General features: G+C 46.4%; 1 protein-coding gene across 3 annotated transcripts in view; it reads left to right on the plus strand.

Annotated features, from left to right (window-relative positions):
- Positions 1–15,877, plus strand: part of GRIN2B (glutamate ionotropic receptor NMDA type subunit 2B) — a 207,535-nt gene that overhangs the window by 47,892 nt on the left and 143,766 nt on the right. The window lies entirely within an intron of this gene.

The raw sequence follows: 15,877 nt of genomic DNA on the forward strand, positions 1-15,877 counted from the left end.
AAGGTAGAGTTCACGCGCTTTGCGTGGGGTCAGAGTGCGAGATAAAAATCATCATTGCCAGAAATGTTCTTTCTTGCAGGTGGCCATGTGTGGATCTGACTCTCTTTAGGTAAATGAGCTTTCGCTCTGAAGGGGATGGCTTCTTCTTGCTGAGACTCCTGCCATTGGAAATGAGGTGTTTCCATCTTCCATCTCCAGTTCACAAAGACTTGTGAAGAGCAGAGAATGTCCTGTTTCTGGTGCAATATAGAAGGAGTTTGAGCAAGGAGAGTACATGCTTTCCTTCAGGGCATGCACTGAGCAGATGGTTACCAATACCTTTTAGTTATCTACCAGAGACTGTTGAAAAAAGCCCCACAAACCACCTTGTGAGCTCAGGAGAAATGTAATGAAAAAGATTCTTCTCTGACAGCACTGTAGATAAAAAGGAGGGGTCGGTGAATTCTTAACAGAGGAGACAGTTGCTTGGGAAGTGGAGAGAGAGGCTCTTGTTGGATAATGGGGTATTTGTCAGATAATGGTGTATGGGGAGAGCGTCTCTCAGAAGTGCTGCTTTCCATGTCTCCAAATTGCCTGGCTCCATTTGGGCTCCTTCATGGCCCGGGCTGTGGGCCAGGTTCAGACTGTTCCTCGACATGGCAGGGCTGGGTGGGCGGCGGGAGGGTTGGGAACAGGTGGCACCGAGGCTGCTGGAGTGTGGCGCCTTTTCCACGCGGCACTGGCTGCCAAGCTCCAAGGCGAGGACACCTGGTATCTGAATGGGCTCTGCCCACCTCCCAGGAAGCCATGGCAATCAAAGAAGTAGGCTGGAGTGTTTTAAGTGTGAACAGTGAATATAGGTCTTTCTTTTTTTTCAAGATCCAACATGAGACAGGTTAATGCAGCTCACATTTGAGAAAATGCTGGGCGTCTCCATCTTCTGAAAGTTGAGTCTTTCATGTTGTATCGCTGAATGGACAGTCTGAGTCCCTCCCTCATTGCTTTTGCAAATGCACACTAGAGGCTTTTATTTATTTTTCCCCTTATTTGACACACTTGGAAGTGAATTTTATGACCTAACATTGAAACAGCTTGTTGAGAAGACAGCAAGTGGAATGGCAATGGAACAAGTAATTTTGTCAGCTCCCAAATGAATGAATCCTGTTTTCACTGGATTCACATCTCACAGTTAATTGACTCTTTAACTGAATCATATTCTAAGGCAGTAATGTGAGCTTAGTCCATGGTAGACACTAGAGTGTCCATAGAGGTGAGAACTTGAGCTGAGTCAATATATTTCCTCCTTCATCCCATGGTGAAGACTAGGGGCATTAAAAGGGTCTCATTTCTCCACCCACTGCCTTGTATCAACTAGAAGATGACCAGTTCAAATAAGTCTGTGTGCCCATAGCAGCTTCAATTTTTCAGGACCTGTATGCACCTCCTCCCTAAAAATATACCATTCTCCCCAGATCTCCTGTTATTTTTCTCCCAGTTTCCACTGTGCCTTTTATAGTCACTGGCTGGCACAGTTATGAGAGAGCTGTACTGTGGTGGCCCGAGGCTTCTGTGTACAGGGGCTGTCCACCACAGGCATGCTGCCAGCTCAGGATGAAGTCCATTTGATTGCCTAGCGAGCCTTTGACTGTGAGTGGGTGAATCATTCACACTGCTGTGGGGTCAGACCAAGGCTTTGGGACTGCATGCAGTTGCAGGCTGTATTTTATAGAGCACTCCAAGAATTTAATTCTCCTTGAGTCCTCTGCCCCTTTGTCAAATCAGGTGGAAATTGGCCAGCAGGTTCAAGAGTTACTTGGAGGCCTGACTCACTTGTGCACAAACACATGCCCCCCCCCCCCCCCCCCAGGTTTGCCAGTCTTGTTTCCTAAAGGAAAAAAGCTAAAGACGCACACAGAAGGTGGGCACAGCACTGCGCCGGAGCATCTTGGGAGCCGAACTTTGATCACGAGTGTCCTGAGCACACACAGGGTGTCCCGTGGGCACACGCACAGTGTCCCGAACGCACACAGGGTCTCCCATGGGCAGACAGGGTGTCCCAAGCTCACACCCAGTGTGTCCCGAGCACATGCAGCGTGTCCTGACCACACACAGTGTGTCCCGAGCACACACAGCGTCTTCCATGGGCAGACAGCGTGTCCCGAGCACACACAGGGTGTCCTGTCTGCGCACAGCGTGTCCCGTGGGCACACACAGGGTGTTCCGTGTCACACACAGCGTGTCCCGTGCTGCACACAGTCTGTCCCGAGCACACATAGCATGTCCTATGTGCACACAGCGTGTCCCGGGTGCGCACAGCGTGTCCCTTGTGCACACACAGCGTGTCCCGTGCCGCACACAGCATGTCCTGTGCCGCACACAGCGTGTCCTGTGCCGCACACAGCGTGTCCTGTGCCGCACACAGCCTGTCCCGATCACACCCAGTGCGTCCCGAGCACACACAGGCTGTCCCGTGCCGCACACAGCGTGTCCCGTGGGCACACCCAGCGTGTCCCGGTCACACCCATCGCGTCCCAGCGCCCCCAGCAGCCGTGCCCCGGCTCCGGGCGCTCCTCGGTGAGTCACGGTGACTCAGCCCCCGCGCTCGGCCGGGCGGGCGCCGCGGGCTCCGGGGCCGGGCACGGCTGGCAGTGGCACGGGGCGCACATGTGTGCGCTCTGAGTCACGCTGCCTGGCTGCGGCAGCCGGGGAGGCACGGTCACCGACACGCGCTGGCTCCGTGTCGCATGCTCCTGTCGGTGAGATTTTGAAGGGGAACATGGCGCGAGGCTTGGAGATTTTAATATTACTGTCCCACGACAGACCTCCCGAGAAAAGAAATTAGCCTGATGACAGCAGCAGTAATTGGATTATTCCGTTAGTATCCTCTGTGGAAGAGAAAGACATGTGCCTTTAACTGCATTCTCAATGCAGACTTAAAACTTGCACTTAAAATGTGAATTGTGCCTTTTTCCCTTCATAACTGTCAAGCAGACATCTGTTTTCTGCCCCACTTTTTTCCCTTCCTTTTGACTGGCTGAGATTTCTGTCTAGCTTTATTCTTAGCCTTGTGGCAAGCCTAACCCACCCCTGTGGTGGTTTGAGTTCCTCACCTGGCACTGAAGATCAAGGCATACTCCAATCACTAGGTGCCTTGGGTGCGCTGAGGAGGGGCCAGCCTGGTAGTGAAAACAAGGGAGGATGGATGCCTTGATCTAGATGAGGGAGTGAGCTGAACAGGCTGAAATCCTGGGAATGGGAGAGTTGGGGAGTTCTGAACAGTATAATGAGATAAAATGCAGGGCAGGGAAGTGGCCAGCAAACTTGGGTTGTACCTCTGAACAGTTAGTCCTCTATGGCTCCCTGGGCTAATCTCTGCAGCTGCAGTCTGGCCACTGAAATGGTGTGTAATGGGACTGACAGAGTTTTGGAGTATATGCATGTCTGCAGGGGACAGCACTGCTGAAGTGGAGGGAGATAAGGTGGAACTGGACAGAGGATGAACCAGTCAGCTGTAGGGGGATAGAATATAAGAAAATAAAGGTAGTATAGAAAGTAATCTTACCCCTAAGGAGTTGCAGCTGGGCCAATTATTAAAGATTAGGAACAGGCCTGACTTTAACAGGCCACAGCTGTAGCCAATGAGAAGAAGAGTGCTATAAAAGAGTGGGGTGGCCGGCTGTGAGAAGAAATAAAAGTCAGGGCTTAGAGGAGCTGTCCTTGAGAAACACCAAGGAGGTATGAAACTCTTGCAATAAGGAGACAACAGTATGGAACCTCTGTAATATAATAACAACAGTCAGCTATCTCTTTCTGTTAGTTTTGGTCATCTGAGAGACTCCCCAAACCTATGTGGCCAGCTTCTATTTTGTTGTATAACTGTAAGGTTAGTTTTGATGTGTTTTGGGTGCATCCAAATGTTTGACACAGCCATTACCTACCCAGAGATTTAATTTTTTTTGATAGTCAATTGGTTCTTTAATTTGGATTTAATAAGTCACTTTGTGCTCCATTAAATAGGCCTTCATGCAAAATGTTTAATGCCAAAGTGTGCTCGCCTGCAGATGGTGGAACAGCTTCATTTAGGGAATGGCTGGAAAGCTCACCAGGCTGTGCTGGTGCCCATGGTCCATTTTCCCCCAATGAGCCATGCTGCCATTAACCTTTGCTGTCTCCACGTCCTGCTGTGAGACCGCAGGGCTCATCTTCACCAGGACTTGTCCCAGCCATTCTCTCTGTTTGATCCCTCTGCCCTTGTCTGAGCACCCTTGGAAGATTTTATGTGCACATGTGGATTTGAGGTTTCGGCTGCTTAGTTGTTATAAACTGAAGCGTGGCTGGCAGCTTTCTCACCAGAGGCTAGCAAAAAACACGCTGTGATACTGACCACTGGGAGGAGAAAGAGAGGTTGTAAGTGATGTTTGTCTCTTGCTGTGCTTAGGATCATGTTTTTGTCTGACAATGTCACTCACTGGTCACTATACTGGTCCTGCAGTCTGTTGCTCCATGTCTTGAGGTGTGCCTGTAATAAAAGTCAGTAGTACACAGTAGAAACTGTGGGGAAGCATTTTGTGCTGCCAGAAGCCAGCCAGCAGCTCATGCCGTTCTGCTGCTACACAATACACAAATCTCTTGAATCATACATTGAAGGCTTTTTTTTGTTTGGTAGTAGTGGAGTGAGTTTAGTCTTTCAATTTTTCCCTCTCCTCGTCTAGTCTAGACTAAAATACTAGGGAGAGGATTATCTTGCTTGGTTTGTTTTGGTTTCTGTGGCCAGGAAGAAATGGTTTCGTATAGGAATGGGTAACAGCATGTAGGAGATGTGGTGGTGTCTCTGTGTAACCATGCTTGTGCAGAAGCATGTCCTGTCCTCAACACTGAATCCATCTCTGCTCTCAAGGAATCCTTTTGGCCAAATGTTTTGCTGCATTTGATGAATAAATTGGATAGGGAAATGAGGTGACATGAGTAGGTTAGACATGAGTGACAAAGATCTTGCCTTGACAGTCAAATTATTGCTTTGCACTTAGGAATCTGTAGGGGGTGGTCCTCTGGGATCACATCCACTGGGATTAGTACCTTCAGTTACAAGGAGGTAACCTCCAGAAGATAAAATGTTTTCCTTGCTACTCACCTGGTCTTGCTACTCTTCACACTGGTCCACCTCCATGTACCAGCGCCCCGTGAGGTGTAGTCCCTGCAGCCTTGGTGGGACCTCTCATAAAGACTGAGAAAATGTAACAGAGCTGTGCCAGGGGTAAGAAAAGAGTTGGCAAGATCTGCTGAACAGGGGTGTTTGACAAAGGGGAGCAATGCAGAGGAAGGGAATCCCAAGTGTGAGGGTGGAAGGAGGTGAGGGTGTGGGATGAGGAAGTTTGATAAGATATTTAAAGCAATTCATAGACTAAAGCAGATAGAAAGGGCTCAGGGTGAGATCAGATAATTAATTGACAACTGCAGAGATTCATCTTTCGCTCTCAGCCAGCAGTATGTGCATTGTGTGACTTACAGTGAGCATATCGCTCCTGCTGCTTCTCTCACTTAGCCCATGGCCAGATGTGCTCAGCAATCCCAGATCTCTTACAAACATCCCATATCTGCTTTCTCAAGGCTGTGAACTGGAGGCTGGAGCTCCTGGTGGTCACTGCCACCCTGTATCATGTTGCTGCTTCTTTGGTGAGATGTGCTGCCACCCTGCAGTGTCCCTGTGTGATTTGCTGTGTTGCCAGTTTCTGCCTTGTCCTGGGAGGTCTTGGTTAGGGGACATTAGGAAAGGAACAGGGGTTCCAGTTGCCTTTCCTCCCTCTGTTGCCCAGTAGGCAGGATCTGGCCCCACTGCTGATGAGCACCAGGCTGGGGAGGGAAGGCAGTGCAGGCAGTAAGGAGTGACTCATTCTCCCCAAACAAGCAAATGCACAAAAATGTGTCTGCACCTAAGGATGGGGGGGAAAAATACAACTTAAGACTCAAAAGGTTCACTTCTGTTTCCAGAGTACCCCCAGAGGAAAGCTCTTTGTTGCCAAATACTTTCCCTTCCACAGTCCCATTATTTTTTTCCCTTTAGTATTTTCTCTTAATGGTTGAATCGTTTAACACCACATATAAAGTCGTATTTGGCCGCTCTGGGGCGATTCTGGGTTGCCATGGCAATGAGCCCTGTCTCTCCAAATTAGGACATTTTTCCTGCTGCCTTTTCTGTGCGAGGCTTTCTCTCATCTCTTTCTCTCTTACTCTCCCTTGATGTCTAAAGTGCTGAGCGCTGCCTCTTCTTTTGCACGCTCCCTGAAAGGGATCAGACTTTACCCGTCTAAATTAATTCCTCTGAAGCCTGTGCCAGCTTGGCATGGACCAACTTTGTGCTCCACAATGAACCTGCTGCAGAATCAGGGCGAGGAGGGGTAGGAAGGTGTAAAGGTGGTGAGGTTAGCAGGGGACAGCAGCGTGTGGCCGTGGTGTGCTCGTTCCCTGCTTAGTACAGCATTGCCTCATCTCTGCCTGGCTGCTGCCAGGGCTGTCTGGAGCTGGGTGCTGAGGTGAGGGCTGCTTAGCTTAAAATATGTCTTAGAACTAGAAAAGCTAGTGTAATAAACCTGGGGTGAATGTGCTACATCTGCATGCACAGATCTCTTGGACAGCCTTGGCCTTGACCCCCAAGGTCCCATCCTCCATGGGGCAGGCACCTGCAGCTGGAGGACCATAGGAGTAATTTGTCTCACTGGGGAATTGTGATTACTGGATCTTGTTCCCTGGATACACTGAGCTGTACCTGGTACGTGACAGTGTGCTGAAGCAGGCAATTGGCTTTGTACCACTTCTGCACCTGTATATTCCCCTTGCTGGCTGTGGATTTGGCATGAGTCAGACCCACCTCAATTTATTCTGGCTGCTGACAGACTCCCAGGGCCCCTGTGGCAGCTGGGAGTAGTCTGACACATGGATGCCCCCAGCCAAACTGTCTTCCCTGGGCTATGCATCTGACCCAAGGGAGTAGGAAAGGAGTCAGCACAGGCAGCACTAGAAATTTGCAGAAATTGAGGCTTGCCCATATTGGGCAGGTCCAGGTGGCTGAGTATTGTCAGGAACTGGGAGCAGATCTGCTGTCCCACAGGAGCGTCACTCTGACAGTGTGAGGTGATACGTGGCAGAGCACTACAATCCAGCATTTTCTACCCATCAGGGCAGAAATGAAAAGGTGATGAGGTTTCCTTGCTTTTTCTTCCCCTGGCCAAATGGACTACTATCCCAAGACCAGTTTTTAACCCCGTGGATTATTTTAGGGGTTTTACGTATGGCAGAGGGTAGAAAAACAGGGGAGGACAAAATAATTGTGAGTATTTGGAGCGGAGAAGAAGGTACAAATGTTGGTTGAGAAAGTGATTGGCCTTAGAGCATCTTCTGTCCTAGCCATGGTACAGCACTGCTGTTTTTCATAAAAGATGCTTTGAAGCTGGGGGCAGTTGGCTGTGAAGTGAAGAGCAAAGCAGAGTGATGTTCCATGGCTGAAGTCCTTGGGCTCAAACCCAGGTGCTCTGCATGTTTGGCCACCGTGGGACAGTGGTAATGTCCTGCCTTTTCTCCAGGATGCCAAAAGCCTTCTTTCTGTTTAATGGTGCAGTGTTTAAATAAAAAGAGGTGAGTGAACTTGGATATTGGTTTGACTGATAGTGGTAGGAGCTTTGCTACGTTGTCCTGATAGACTTAAAAGTTGTCCAGTAATGTTAATTGTTATTTTAGAAACTTTTTTGTAATGATGTGTGAACTTGTTTATATCAAAAGGTAATTTAGTCCGGGATTTTGCATCCAACAGCAATTGATAGAGGATCAATTAGAGATACTTCCTCAGAATATTGTCCAGACATCCCGTGAGTTGTGACTTGGAAGTCTCTAAGATCATCAGCGTGTCTCTGCATTTAGTAGTGCTTGATGGGTTTTTCTTCCATGCCCTTACCAACATACCAATTCTGGGCATTTGTGGACCTAGGCATGTTTTTAGCATCCAAGAGACAAAAGAGTTCCATCGCTTACTTAACTGCTCATAGGGTGAAGAACGTCTTTGTTGGTAACTTGCTCCTTGGTATTCCGATTTTGATGTCCCCTCATTCTTTGACAGGAAAGAAAAAGTAGCCTAACAGTTATACATTCTTCACCTTCTCTATCCAGGCCCTGACCTCTGAAGTCCTTACTATCACTTTTCTTTGGGACAAGAGTAATTTATTTCGTTGAATATCAGGAGTTGTGTCATCCGTCCTTATACCTTTTTTTTGCCTCTTCTGCATCTCGCTGTGGGAAGGCATTTCATAGAGACTCTCTACTGGAAATGAGAAGATCTATAGGCCATGGGAATTACTTGCAGTGTCTAAGTGAGCTGGCCCTGACACAGGCACAACATGCCCTGTGCTGTCCTGAGGGACTTTTTTGGCTCTGCCCTGTGAGATGTGGGAAGAGGTGCAGGTCTCCATCCCTGAAGGTGATGGAGCTCCTCTGTACTTGGTAGTGCCAGATAGTGCCATGGAAGGCCATGGTCGGTCCTTGGACAACAGGAAAAAAAATTTCAATAGTAAGGTAGCGCAGTGTTGGAGAAAGGGCCTCGAGTCAGCTACAGCTAAGCAGATCTACTGTTAGTGATGGCCTTGTTGTGAGGGGATCCTTCAAACCCTGTCCTGCCAACGTTTCAGTGGGATGCCATGAAGTGACATAGAGAAGCCTCAGTGATGACACATGAGTGTAAGATGCAGAACATTTCTAGGATTGCCTGTACGGTATGAAAGCTCTTTGTGACTCTTTTTTTCGCCCTCTGATTTCAGTTTTCTCAACTGCCATTGATCTATTAGGATTTTGTCCTTTCCTGCATTCCTCTAGGAAGCACACAGCAAGATTTTGGGCTGCAGTGCTGAGCAGGTGGGGTTTTAGCCCCCGGGAGCAGTTACTGTATCCCTGGGAAGCTGCAGCAGCTGCTGCAGGAGTGCCCTGGGGTTTCCATCATCCCGCCTGCCCAGCTGCACAGGGATGCTCAGACAGGCCCCAGGAGCAGAGAACAAAGGGTGGGACAGGGCTTGGAGTGAGTTTGGCTTGCTGAGCAGAGCAGCAGCTGGGTCACAGGGATGGATGCAGCAGAGAGGTCTTGTAGAAACTGACGCCTGACTCATTGCATGTCTGGGAGATGGAAAAGCCCATTAAAACAATGACAAAAAAAGAACAAAGCTCCTAAGAGTTCCTGTAATTGCAGATGTGTCTGAGGCTTCCTCAGATGAAGTGCAGGTTTTGGATGTGCTGGGATGTGAGGCAGGATGCTTCCCAAACAACAATTCTAAACTTTCAGTACTCTCTTCTTCTGGTTGTTCTAAGATATCCTGAAACTTTTCTTTCTTGTACTGCTATTCTATTACTTCAGATGCTTGTCCTGTTTTGCAAATCCTGTTGGATTTAGAGGTTGAATTTCTAGTCACCTTGCTTTGTCTACCCTGACCATACTGTTTATGGTACAGCACTTTCATTCTTGTGCTGCTCTTATAGATTATGGAATACTGGGATTGAGAATGTGTAGGAAAAAGTATCTGAAATTAATAAAATAGCAGCGGTGTGTCTGTGTGTTTGTACCTGGCAGAGGTTACTGTGAAAATAATCTGTTCTGAAATGGTATGGGATGTGCAGAATGGAGGAGACTTCAAAGGCTTTGTTTAACATTAATAATGCTACATTATACATGTAAATGCCATTATTAAAGGCTTCTGGGTATTTCAGTGAAAAATTAGAAGGGAAACTTTGGGGCAACTGGTGTAAATCAAACCAAATGAATGAGCTGATGGCAAGAATAAATAATTATTCCCTTGCCTCCTAAAGCACCCTTGCCTTAATTTCTACAGCATCCTTTCCTCTGTTCTGGAATGAACAAATAGCCCCAGAAGAAAATAAGAACAAAACGAGAGCAGTTGGTGCTCTGAGCATCATCTGGAAGGAGGGAACTGAAGTTCTCTTTCTCAGTGTCTGGGAGAAGTACAGGAGGACTAAGCAAAAAAGCACATGAAGAAAGTCTCAGGCCTTCCTAGAAGTGCAAAGAATTTAAATTAGTGCTTGTAAAATGCAACAATGAATAAGACAGGTAGGTAAAATTCTCACATGTAATACCAAAGTGCTTGAAATTTTTGCCAGAAGGGAACATTTTCACCCTCTTGCTTTCCTTGAGAAACAATTCCCTTTAAATTGGATTGAAAAATGCAAGATGACTCTTTATGTGTGGATTACTGCTACAGGATGACTGCCAAAACAGTCAACTACAGTGAACAAAGTAGGAAATATAATTATTGCTGCAATTTCAGATCACAGAGAAAGAATTGTTGCTGCCTCTAGGAAAAGCAGAAGTATAGTATTTAAAGGAAACAAATTTTTAATTTTTCCAGCCATGGAATCCCACAGGAGAGAGCTCATGGGGTTGAAGAGGGCTTTTAAAAAAAGATGAAGTTGAGTCTGCGGTCCAGTATGCACGGGCAAAATATTCACACTTTTCTGTGTGACAGAAAACATACATGGATGGCACACTTGGGTTCTGTGTGCTGATAGAATGCCTGTGTCTGCAGCTTGTCAGCAGATCCTTATGGACTCCAGTGAGGCTCCTCACAAGCATGGCAGAAGCTGCTTTGCAGTCAGCCATGCGATCAGAGCAAGAATGGAAATTAGAGTCCACCTAAGAGCTTGTCTTGCAAAACCTTGTGCTGATCATTCATCATTTTAACTGTGATTGGCATTTTAAGGGGCATATTCTACCTTTTCTTTACAGACAGGCACTTGAAATATCTGGAGATTATAGAATATCTGGATAGCATATTAATATATGCCCAACATACTGGTATATACAAAACGTTTCTAAATGTGTAGTAGAACTACCTGAAAGTTTTCCAGTGGAACAATTTTCTGCTGGAAATTGTTGATTCTACGGTATGAAAAGTCCACTGTGAGTATGTCAGGCCTGTCACAACTGTGGATGGAAATGAGGCAGGTTGGTTGGTCTGCAGAGAGTCTGTGCAGCTCTTCCTGATCCCTTGCCTGCCAGCTGAGTAGGTGACAAGCTAAAAATGCAATCTCCCAAACTGGAGTTTTTCAAGTATTTGTCTTCTGTAAGTTTTCTCAAATATTTGATTTTTCATACATGTTAGTGGGAGAACTTTCTGCTCTCTGACTCCGAAGAGAACAGCAATTCTGTGTTCTTGCCAGCTCAAGATATGCAGCACAATTATCAGCACCCTTCCAGCTACCAGTGCAAAGCACAGCACTGTGAGAGCTAATAAGGCAGAAATGAACTCATTCAGACCCAACAGACCCCTTCAGACAAAAGCCACTTCCAGCATGCCCCTCAAGCTGCTCTGGTGCCTTCCTTCTCAGCAAAAGCTCAAAGCGTGCAGGTTCTATTGCTATCAAATCTCTCTTTCAGTCCTTTTAGGCTGCAGCCTTATTGGCTGCACCCCCGCATCACCACCCACTGCACAGATGCTTCCCCATCCTGAAGACATATTTAGGTGCAGGGTATAGGGTGGGATGGGGCAAATGAGAAGAGCTGCCTCCCTACAAAAATCACAGAGGATGGAGGAGAGAGGCAAGAAATTTTTATGTATGATTCCTCTGGTGCTTCTTTCTCCTCTGGGAGTCCCTTCTGTGGTGTGGGACTCATCTGAGCTATCTCTGCCTCCGTTGCATCCCCTTGCTGAGGAACATGTCCCTTCTTCTGAGAGGCAATGGTGGCCTGTGGGGTTTGTAGGGGCAGAGAAGGGAGCTGTGGCAGTGGGGACTTGTAAGAGCAGGGTGACACAGTCTGTAACAGCAACACTGAGGAGAGGAAAGGCTGTGTTTACTAGGAACAGTGAAGGGACAGCGAGCCGAAGCTGTCAGAAATCTGGGGAAGGCAGATGGGCTGGGGAGGCAGGACAGGCTGAGAATCAAGAGGTTTCCATCCTGAGGACATGCACACGTTATGTGCAGAGGGGCGGTGCTCGGTGCTGACTTCTTGTGTAACATCCTCGGCTGTTGCATTGAGTGGGAGCTTGTGCGGGTCCAGGATGTCGTGTCTGCACACTTATGCGTGCACATATATCTCCAGGAGACTCTAGATTTAAAAAAAGGAGCTTTTTGACCTTTCTATAGCATGCTGCTGTCCAGGGCCTAGTGTATCCAAACCACACCACTGAAAGTTAGAGCCTTTCCCTATATAGGTCTGTGCTCTTCTCTCCAAACCTTGGTGGGTAGGAGAGGTGCCTTGCTTGGACTCTGTCTGATGTTTGTCTAGGATGCTTATAATTTACCTTCTGCAATTGGACTAACCTGCAGTTTGTGAGCAGGGTGACCTTTGCAGATCTTCTTGGTCATCCTGCAAAGCAGTGCCACTCCAAAATACACTGCTGTGGATAATATCCATGGATTATTGGGGTGCAGAAGTGAAAACTCTGTGAGGAGCATGGCTGAAAAAATAACTGAGCCAAACATGTCTGTTAGAGAGAGTCCATCCTGAAGTCGTGTGGGAGTGGCTAAATCTGCCTCCAGTTTGAAATGAGGATGGCTAGTCACTCCCAATAGAGCCTCTTTTTGTTTCTGCATGACCAGAAGCCCTTGAAAAACAGTGATCACCAGACTCTTCCAAGAAAAGTTTGTCCATCACCAGAAATGTATTCTAAACCAGACTGTATGTGGTCAAATCCCACACATAAGGGTAATGTTGACTTGCAGTGTGTGCTTAGTTTTAGTAGGCTTTTGCCTACCTAGTAATTTCTGAGCTGCCTGAGAAGCCCTTGCACAGAGGACACATTCTTCAGGATGCTTTGGGATGACCCAGCTGTAGCCAGCTGTTGTGTTATAGGGATGCTTCCCTCACTCCAGTGAAGCAACCTGTGAATGGATGCTGGATGAAGGTGGCTCCTTGACTCTGAGTGAACATTGGAAAATACATAGCATCAGGAGTAAAATGAGCTAAGAAAAGTGTTGAGTAGAAGAACAGAGCAGACAAAAGCCTTGCCATAGCTGAGTCTCTTTGGAAGTGCAGGTGAGGCAAAGGAACACGTGCATGGTACCTGACCATAAACCTGCAAGCAAAATGAAAACCATGGGTAGCTGGAAGCATGGGCTTTTATCAGGGGGTCTTGTCCATAGGGCTTTCATTTGGAATGGGAATGCATATATTCCATAATCCTGGAATTAGTGTAAATTCATCCTGTGGTTTTCAACCAGAGTAAAAAAAGAAGACAAAAAAACTCAAGAGGGCTTGTGAAACTGGAAAGGACGAAGTCCTCCATATCTGGAAACTTTGAGATGTTAAACCAGTCCCTCATGGAAGACTGGATGGTGCTAGGAGGCAACAAAACTCAGTGAGTGTGACCAGAGAGAGAACATGAGCACAAGATTTTCTGTGGTACCCCTTGGAGAAGTATTCTGAATTTCCTGATGGGAGAAATCACTGAGTCCAGTGAAAGCATGGGTTTGGTAAGGAACCTGATATGCTGCAAAAGAAGGAATCTGCAAAAGGTATTTGGCCACCTTCCCTTTTCAAAGTCAGCGTCCACCAGAAATGACACAGAGCCGTGCTAATGTTGCAGCAAACAGCAATAACCAAGGCAGTGCCGACATTTGAGAAATGCTGCAAGAACTGCAGCGCTGTGCTTTCTTGGGAAAGGCAGTCCCAATATAGTAATGAAGATGCCCTCATCATCATTAAAACTGGGCATTTCTTTGTAGCTGCAAAGAACAGTTCTGCAATAGAAGATGATTTTGTTGTTGGCATCAAAGGAAGGGGATACTTCTTGAAGTGAACTTGCACAGGAGCATGTTAGTCTGATGCCAGAAAAAATGACTTAGCCTTAAAAGTAAAAATAATGGAAGGAAGTGATAAAGCAGCGAAGTTTAGGATGTATGGGAATGGTTGGTCTTTTGAAGGGAAGTGGCTGAATTGAAAGTATAGCTAAAAGGCCAAGAAACTTAAGAAGGAATGGTCTGTAAGGATCAAAAGCAGCTAACCCTTCTCTCCAAGGAACCATTTGAGGGTACTTTCCTGGGGTGAGGGAAGCTGCCTAGCTGTAGGGTAGAGTGGTAGGAGTCAAGTCAGCCCATGATTCATAACCCTAGAAAATTCCATTTTGGTTGTAAGTGGAGAGTAAATAAAGATTTTATTCCTCTGGAAATCATCAGGTGATGAAGCGTGTAAAGCTGGACACATACGATCTTAAAGAGTAAATAAAGGTTTAAAAATAGATCAGTTCCTGCTACTGTGAGGGGAAGAATCCTGAGACAGTGGGCATGAACATTTAGGCAGTGGAAATTTCGGGCTTCATTTTAACTCCATAAAGCCATTACCAGATCTTGGTGAGGAACCAGTACCAATGAAGTGTAAATTACATACTGTGAAGATTTGTTAATGCAGGTAGATCACAGTGTTGCCAATACTGCCCCAGAGATAAGGAAAAAGTACCACAACTTCGTAAGAAATTTCAGCGCCTCGTTTAGTTCCAACAGCCCAGATCTTGAGAGCACTTCTGTGCAAGATGTCCAGTGAATACAAGATGAGAAACTGAAGATTATGTGAAGGTAATTTAGGGATTTAAAAGGAACTTGAGAGGGGCCAGAGAGGGTTTTATCCTGAACCCAGAAAAGCGGTGATATTGAAGAGGCTGTCAAAGCTTTTCACACGCATACCAAAAATGTAAAATGTAGGCCACGTCAAGTGAAAGAGTTAGTGGTACAAAGAAAACTGTCCCCTTGCTGCCTGGAAAAGGCAGCAAAACAACCAACACAAAAATAAAACAATTCACTATGTACTTGTCCTAAGCTATTATTCTCACTTCCTCGAGTTAACCTTATTAGAAGACACTTCAGCTAAGTAGGTGATCATGCATACGAAATTTGTTTTTCCAGACACTGTACACCTGACTTACTTAGTAACATCTGACTATAGGCCAGCTTAGTAGGCATGAATTTTAAGTAGTTTGCATGGATTTTGACATGTAACTGCTAGTTTTCTTCATCCATGATTTAACAGAGGGTTGAAAACCTCATTAAAATAATAAAGAACACAGTGAAAGGGATGTGGGTTATAGTTTGATCTGTATTAAGCTCTTTTAAATCACAGCATGGCATCTACAGGGTGAGATGCCTCCTGCAGGCTTTTTGTTCAAGAGAAAACTGGAGTCAAAAACTGGGGTCAAAGTGACTTGGGATTTGTGGTTAGTTACATGAAGGGACAAGTAAGGCAAACCAAAAATCTCAAAGCATTTGCAGTCTGAGAAGCTTCCTTTCTTAATGAAATTATTTTATTCACACGTGCTGGAGAAGAGCTAGGGGTGGGCTTGGCAGCACAGGAAAATACTCTGTTGTAGGAGACTGTCAGGTCAGGTGGACACACATAATGGAAGACAGGCAGTCTTCACATTCCACATGGGAATGCAGCAAATCAGTCATTTTGCTCAGCAAGGCTTCAGATGAGTTACAGCCACAGCAGGTGAGATGTGACCCTGGTCACGATGTGACTGATAGACTCAACCCTGCTCTGCACGTGGAGAAGAGCTGGTGCACGTGATAGCACAGGTTGCCTCAGAGAGTAACTCAATGTCCTCCTTTGACTAAGCAGTGGACAGGTCACAAATATGCAAAACTTGGTATTATGTTGATATTTGTTGATTCTTGTGATTCTGATACTTGCTTGGGAAAGGAAGAGGTGAGGGTCTGTGCCCTTGATGGTCTCTGACCTAAGCCAGTTAAAACTGATCCTTTTCCCATCTGGGGGCTTACTTTGCTCCATGCATGTCAGATGACAGCTGCCATTTTTTACAGTTCATAAAGCATCATTGGTTGTGGGTGATACCCAACCCACTTGTAACAAAATTTTCTTGTCTATCCTGGTAATGCATTATCTTTTGCCATAGCTGTGGAA

The sequence above is a fragment of the Melospiza melodia genome, chromosome 4 (genome assembly GCF_035770615.1).
Source record: "Melospiza melodia melodia isolate bMelMel2 chromosome 4, bMelMel2.pri, whole genome shotgun sequence".
In the NCBI taxonomy this organism is placed as follows: Eukaryota; Metazoa; Chordata; class Aves; order Passeriformes; family Passerellidae; genus Melospiza; species Melospiza melodia.